The sequence below is a fragment of the Seriola aureovittata genome, chromosome 18, assembly GCF_021018895.1.
Source record: "Seriola aureovittata isolate HTS-2021-v1 ecotype China chromosome 18, ASM2101889v1, whole genome shotgun sequence".
Taxonomy (NCBI): Eukaryota; Metazoa; Chordata; class Actinopteri; order Carangiformes; family Carangidae; genus Seriola; species Seriola aureovittata.
Window position 1 is genome coordinate 13,979,803 of NC_079381.1, and position 7,841 is coordinate 13,987,643.

Here is a 7,841-nt window from a genome sequence, read left to right on the forward strand (position 1 = left end):
AAAATTTGCGTATTTGGATTTGTTCTTGTGTGCTGTGCGTAATGGGCTTTTGGACCTGTTAGTCACAATAGAGGAATACATTTGATGGTGTAGTATTGTAAGCTGCTGCCGAGCAGTTTAATATTCAATTTTCAATTACTTTTAACATGACACTGACATACCTTTGTTGAAAACAAATTTGCGTATTTGGATATATTCTTGTGTGTCGTGCGCAATGGGCTTTTGGACATGTGTATTGCAATGTTATGGCATTATTGTGAGCTATGTGTGTATTACCATTACTGAGTCTGTTTTATAGACCTGGCTGCTTTTGTTGTTACTGCTGCTTTTTGGTGTGTGTGTAGTAGTAGTATTGTAGGCCTATGTTGTATTTGTATGGGTTGGGGTAAAATGCTCCTCCCACTACAGCACCCCCAACTTTAAACATCCCCTGGCTGCATTGTAGAGATCTTCCCAGGACAAAAGCAGGTAGAGATGTTTATATTGAAACAAACCAGCATGCTCAAGACCTCAAAGGACTGACACAAGTCTAAATGTGTTCCATATGGGGAAACTACTACCCAGGTGGAAAAGAGACAGGATTGCTTTCTACCTACAGTCTGTACCTGTAATTCCCACAGACTGAGCGAGGAATGGAGGGAGCCTGGTCACATAGCCTTATCAGCTCTAATGAAGAGAAAGCTGGAGGCCATTTTCCAGCTGGGCCCAGCTTTGACATTGAAACACTTACGGTCTACCCTGCCGAGTCTCCCCATGACAAGGATGAATGGGACTTCTGCGATGTTAACCATCCATTCAAATCTGATATGATGGCTTTACTGAGCAAATGCTATAATTTCACTCACTCTTGGTTATCTTCCATGGAGAGCTGAAGTTGAGAGCGGCCTTTTGGTTAAAAATGATCCGTCATTGCGGGACATTGAATCCCTTTTTTTTTTTTTTTTTTTCCCGATGAAAACATAATGTTAAAATCAAATCCTGATTAATGCAGGCTATGATTAAAAAGTGTCCGCTGTGTATTTGATGAATAGATGTGTGTTCTTTGCACTAAACTGGATAGCATGGTTGGTACAGTGCAATATTTCACTCAACATAACTGGCTTTTTGGGATAAGAACTGTTGCACAGTCATAATTTACCTGTCATGGAGAGACTGTTACTGTAAATTGAGTTGGCCGACAATCACACAGGGTTTCTCAATATTGTTATACATGATAAAAACAATTTTTCTCACCAGTAAAATAATCTGCCTCTTGTCAGATGAAAAGGAATTGAGTATCTGTCCCTTCTCATCTTTCCTTTCTGTCTTCATACCAGTCTGTTTTGTAATATGTTTGTCTCAAAGCCATGTAGTTACACATCAGTTCGTTTTACAGTGCACTTCAGCCGTAAGGTGCATAGTAACATAAAACTTTTCTCCATAGTTCAGGGTTGCTATGATGAACTTTTAAAGCTAACATTGTCATTGTCATTTCCAGAAATAGAGGAAAACAAATAAATACTGATGTAGAAGTCAGTGATGGTCATCCAACTTTTCTATAAAGCCTACAGTGGGGAGTTTTCTTGTGTATGAATTGTATGGCACTGTATTAAATGGCCTCTACTGGTTTAAGCAGGACCATACAGGATATCTCCATCAGTAAATCTCGTGTTGTGGATTGTATGATGATTTTTCTCTGTTGAAAGGAGAAAGAAACTTTGTTCTGGCATAAAAATTCAATTTGTATGTTTAGTTTTTGAGCTATTTTTGTCCAGTTCCACAGTATTAACATTGCCAGACTGTGGCAGTTTACAAGATGGTATCATCAGCAGGAACAGGGAGGTTTCAATGTTTTGTTGGAAGTAAATGTCATTCTAATATCTTTAGCAGATATATAAATATTAAATAGCAGGGACCCTGATACTGATCCCTGTGGGACACCATCGTCCATCTGAGGACTTGATTGGAAACCATCTGGATTTGAACCAGCAATGATGCAAAGAAGCTGATTTTATGTGGAGGACAGATTAGAATAGGGTGAACAATAATTGAAATCACAAGTTTATGTACTGTATGTGCAAAATTGGACAGGCAGCAGTTCAGCAAGTTATTCTGCTACCGTATGGACATGGCTTAAGGGGTTTTACACTGCTTTCTAGCCCTGAGACACTCTCTCGTTCTCACCCTATCAACACTGCACCATCCCTGTCTGCCTCCCCCAGAGGACGCTCCCTGCCCTTCCCCTTCTCCTCCCACTCTCTTCCAAAGACTCTGGCCAGGAGTGGTGCTGAAAGACTGAATGGTGGGAGATGGAAGGGTCTGTGCTCCCATTTCAGCGCTCCTGTCCCAAACCGGCTGTGAGGGCAAAAACCGTCCGCAGTGCACAGATGCAGATTTCACATCATGGTGAGGCATGTCTCCGTTGATATGGTGGACGTCTTTACATGAACCAGAAAATGTGTTATCTGATGGAGGGCTCTCCTAATTCCAGAGCAACCTCCGCTGCCATCCTGCTGCAAGCCTTGGGCCCGGCATCAAACATCTGTCCTGGGAATGCGTCAAGAAAAGACTGGACTTTGTTTTATCTTCCTGCAAGAGCAATATTAGCATTTGCCTCCTTATGTGGATGGCCCAGATGATCTGTCGATTGAGGCCACATTTGGTGCCTCTTTATTAGAATTGCATGCATGAATTAATCACAATCCTGTGGTTATTAGAAGAGCTCAACTCTTTTACACTTCCTCTCTTTGTCTTTTTAAGCTTAGACAGAACCCTATGACATTGATGCCTTAGCCTGTCATCTAAAGGTTTTCAAAAGTGGACTCCCAGCTTCTAATGAAAGTAACCTAAGGTTGCAACAGTTTGACTTTTCAAACAGATGTTTGCGACTCCTGCATGAGATGGATTTGATTCTGTGAAAACCCTCTTTGTGCGAGGCGCTCATCCATCTGTGGTGATCTGTGTTTCAGTACATCTTAATAAAGTAATCCCCCTCCCTCGTTTTTCTACCCCCAGGAATGCTCTTGTTCTTGCACTTTTCTCCTTTGTCATGTGGGGCACCCAGACTATGACTTGTTTAGGTTTCAGATTTAAGGTTGACTGAGGCCATGACTCATCATTACTCTAAGATGACTTGTTTTAATCTCCCCTCTGTTGAAGAAAACAAAACAATGTGGGGTTTACTGAAAGATTCTTGATTATAAGGAATTCAGTTCATTGTGCTTGTACTCATTTAAGTTTCAGCATATTGTAGTAAACAGTTCTCCTAAGATACACATTTTCCCTACTTTTCATCATATTTAATTAGTCAGTAGAAAAAATTATTGGTTCTTTTCATCCTATCTAATCCTATCAGCCCAGGTATGGCAAAGATATACACTCATAATCCAAATAAACCAGCAATGTACCAGTGTGAAGTTTCATCCATCATCCAGGCTTTCCATTCATTAGACGTTCATTTGTTTTCCTTCTGACATATCACCAGACTTTCAGCCGCTGACCATGATAACTGAAGCAGTGGCCAAAGGTTCCAGCTCCTCCCTTTGAAAAGCTGACCCGTTCTTTAAATGTTTAAAGAGCCTATTGCATCATCAGTCCTCGCCCACACATGCATGTTTGGGTGAATCTGAAGGGGAGGATGCATGGGGGTGGGTGTTGTGATACATCATGTGTTTAAGCAGTGGATGGGAGGCCCGGGTTGTACGGGGTTAATGACTGGCCCTCTCTCTCTCTGGGCTGTGTCGGCTCTCTCGGAGAGGATAAGACCGGCGGTGCAGGGGCATCTGGAGCGCAGGGGTCACATCGCTCACATCAAAGCGGGCTGGGGAGTCTAGGTCAGTGTGTTTGGCCGTGGGGCGGTAGAGAGAGTGGAGGGGTAGCTGGAGGGATTGGGAAAAGGATCACGGGGAGGAAAGGAGATGAAGGGGCAGAGGGATGGTTAGAGACAGTGAAAGACAAATAGAAGAGAGACTGTGAGGGTCAAGTAATAGGGGAAAGTGAAACCGTACATTGTTCATTTTCACAAGTCTTTCTGCACTACTTGAAAATGTCCACAAACAGAGCGAAGATAAAGGAGTTGATACAAGAAGGTTGTAATGCAGTCTCATAATACATGACACCACTGTTGTGTTGAAAAGAAGAGTTGTGACGCTGTGAAACCTTGTAGGTGTATTACTGTGGGTTTTGCTGGCCGGGGGTGAACAAATTCGACGCACCTGTAGCTGCATAACTTGCACCTTCGAGTCTACCAGTGACAAAGTGGAAAGTGGAAGTGGAAAGCCTCTCCTGGCTTCTGCCACTCTTCCCCTGATGCAGGCAGTTCGGCTTTTACTTCATGGGTAAAAGGGTGAATGCCAAAGTTCCTTAATTGTTACACAATAGGCCTTTTTTTTCAAATAGACATTTTGACATGTCACAGTTGGAAAAACACATGTGTAAATGATAAAAAATAATGATGGCTGAATTGCATTTAGCTGCTTTGGTTACAGAGCTGTGGTGTTTTGCAACGCCAGCTCATTGTCACACTGTCAAAGGAAATTTTCCCCATGAAAAGTAAATGTCACTTAGCGAATCAACAACCAAGAAAGAATTCTTTATACAAAGCATCCTCTGAGGTAACAAATGAGCAGCTTCAGCAATAAAGGGTAAAATCCACTCTTGAAGTGAGGTCAGACCAGAGTTCACACGCTGTTCATGTCATCGGGGAACAGGGAGAGTCATATTTGCTTCCGGTCACAAAGTGATCCGGCATTTGCATCCGTGCAGGTTGGAGTGTGACTGACCTCTCATTCAGGTAATATTGTTTATGTCCTTCTTAATAAAACTGTGCGGTGAAATAAAAGCTGTAGGAAAGGAAGGATGCTGCTTGGCTTCTGCGAGTGCAAGGACAAGTTAAGACCAGTAGCAGTTTGCTAGTTCCTTCCGTTTATGCTTAAAACACTACCCATGCTATTTTTTTGTCACAGTTACTCGTCTCCATATGCCACAAGTGAATTTACTTGCCTGGCGAAATGTCATCTGATTACATCATGTGGAAGACAACTGCTGCTTTTTGTTGGTTGATATTTTTTTTTTTAGCATGTTGCACTTGCTGCCACTAGGGGTGGGGAAATTTTTTAATACTGAAACTTTAATATGACTATATTGAGTCACCACTGTCACAGATCAAATCAGAGGCTTCTAGCAGTGGAGCTCCTTTCACTGGTGACTTAGAGCACAATTGTTAGCTTAGCCATGGTACACAGTTCATTACCTCCCTTTTAAAAGAAGACAGAAACAATCATGTTTCAGTAACGCATTAACTTAATGACTTAAATACCAAAGTGCATTTGAATGATGATTTGATCGCTTAGCTGAAAGAGAATGAACTATGTACTCAGTCACCACAACTCTTTGTGAAATGAGCTAAACGAAATGACTCAAATGTGGAAAGTGACTTGTAATTTAACGGTCAGTGATGTCACAGCAGGTGTGTCCCATCAGCTGTCAAAAACAGTGGTCAATAATTAGTTTTAGGCCAGAAATACAACATGATTCATGATTCAAATCTAAGTGCAGCATTAGTGTTATTGACTCTTACATTGGACACTGGGTTTAACACACTAACGCACACAAATGCAAGAGATTTATCAGGGGTAGTAGCTCTCAAGGAGTAGAGGGTAAAGAGGATGACCAGACTGCAGACATTTAATCCTGTGGATTATCTACAGGGTAAAGGGATGCTAGAGTGTAATTACTTACTGCCAACTACTGTATTTAACTGACGTTAACTCACGCGTGTCACAGGCAAATAATATTTGGTTTACACATACACACTGTTCAGTTTGCTGTTATTTCAGTTATTCTGATGAGACCTTTGCTCAGGTTGATGGTGGGAGAAGACAGGTCACCACACTCCGTGTATCAATAATAATAATGATAAAGATAAGAAGCGGCGAGTCAGTGAAATGTCTGTGGAGCTCAGTCGGGACATGCCAACACAAGAGAGGAGGTCCAAGTCTGCCAAAAATAATTAAAATCACCTTTTGATAGGAGAAATATGCTTTCAGCAAGAACAGACAAAAGAACAATGTGTTCATGTTTTTAAATTTATTGCAGGTATTCTGTTATGTACATGTTTATTTACAAAGTTATTCATGTGTTTCAATCTTATTTTGATACTTTTTGACAGCTGTCTAGTAATCTCCTGTTTTGATTGATTAGAAATATGATTGATATGAATAGAAAATCCTATAAACAATCATAAAAAACAGGCTATAAAAAAAAAAGAAATTGGACCTTCTATCTTTGATACATGCAGAAGCAGGTTGATTTACATAGTTGAAAAATAAATACTATTGACAAATAACATTCTATCGACTACAAGCATTTAAAAATTAGCTTTTGTCCACATGTAAAACATACCTCTAACATACACTCGTTTGTATGGTTAAACTGACTTTTTCTTTACGTGTACAGAGTAAATTTAGTTTGCGTTTTCCAAATTTACATTCTATGTGATGTCCAGCTGCTACTTTACATGGTGGTTTGATTTGATTGTCAGAGAAGTGCCATTTTCAGGATTAATACTTAAAACATATGAGAGCACACACATTCACTGGGTACAACATGAGACTGCATGAAACACACAACCAGCGCTTACACAAAGGTAAAAAGAAAAAAAAAAAAATCTCCTTCAAACATCGCAGGGCTGTTATGTCGGAAAGAGGGCAAAGTTTTCATGGTGTTTTAGATGCAAAGAACATTGTTAAACTTATCAGAAACTACAATGTAATTCCCCAAGGCTGTAGTTTATCTCTATATTTCAAAATAAGATGTGGATGATCCAGAGCAGCAACACAACACAAAGGATGACCAGGATTTCTGTATACTGAGGGTTAAAGTCAAGTATTGTGTTACTGGCTACAATGCGAATAAAAGATCTCAGTGTTACATTTACAGTTAAAACTGTTGCTGTTTCTTACTGCAATATGACTTTTTTTTTTGTTGTTGATTACAAAACCAGAACGAGGGCAGTATGAAATCAGAGAATTCTTGTAATTTTGCACGCTCTCTTTATTGATGGCAGACAGCCAGTGCTGAACCGACCTGTAAATGAATCAATAAACCAAAAGGAACAGATTTAAGTAGTTGACCCATTTCTCCAAGTGGGACATTGGGTGTTATTTTCCTTGTTTCCCCCCGTTAACATCAGAACTTCATCAGTGTTTGTGCTGCGGAGCCCACACCCTCGCAGTCTGCAGGGAGCGCTGTTCTCACTATCAAGCCAAACCAAAGTCAAACTCAAACAGTGATCAACACATGATGCCCTTCCACCATAATGACAGTCACATTGTCTAACTACTTATCATTGTATAGCTGTGATTGAGTAATTATGACATTTAAAGCCGCCTTAATGTTATTTTGGCTACTTGGGGGCAGAGGAACTCCACAACAAGGTGACAAACCCACAGCATGACATATTATCACCTTATAAAGTTGTGTTAGCAACCCATTGCCTATTTACAGATCCAGCAGACACAGAGAAACATTTACATTCATTTGGTGTTGTGTTTCTGGCCGCCTTATGACTTGAGGTCTGATTAAATCATATAATCACCTGTAATTTCATTATTATCGTTGATAATATGAAATAATCATGAGTTCATTTGTGATTGCTTACATACTTTCTGCATTACTTTTCTGGCTGCCAGTCCTCTGTCATTTCTTCAGTACTGGAGGAACAAGACTATCAGCGTGTCGCATTTCACGTTCTTCTGAATTTCCAAGAATGCACCAACCTATTTTCAAACTTGTGAAAATGGCGGCAGAGGAAGCTGCAGCTGTTGCGATGGTTGCAGCAGTGAACACCGCACCACAAGTGT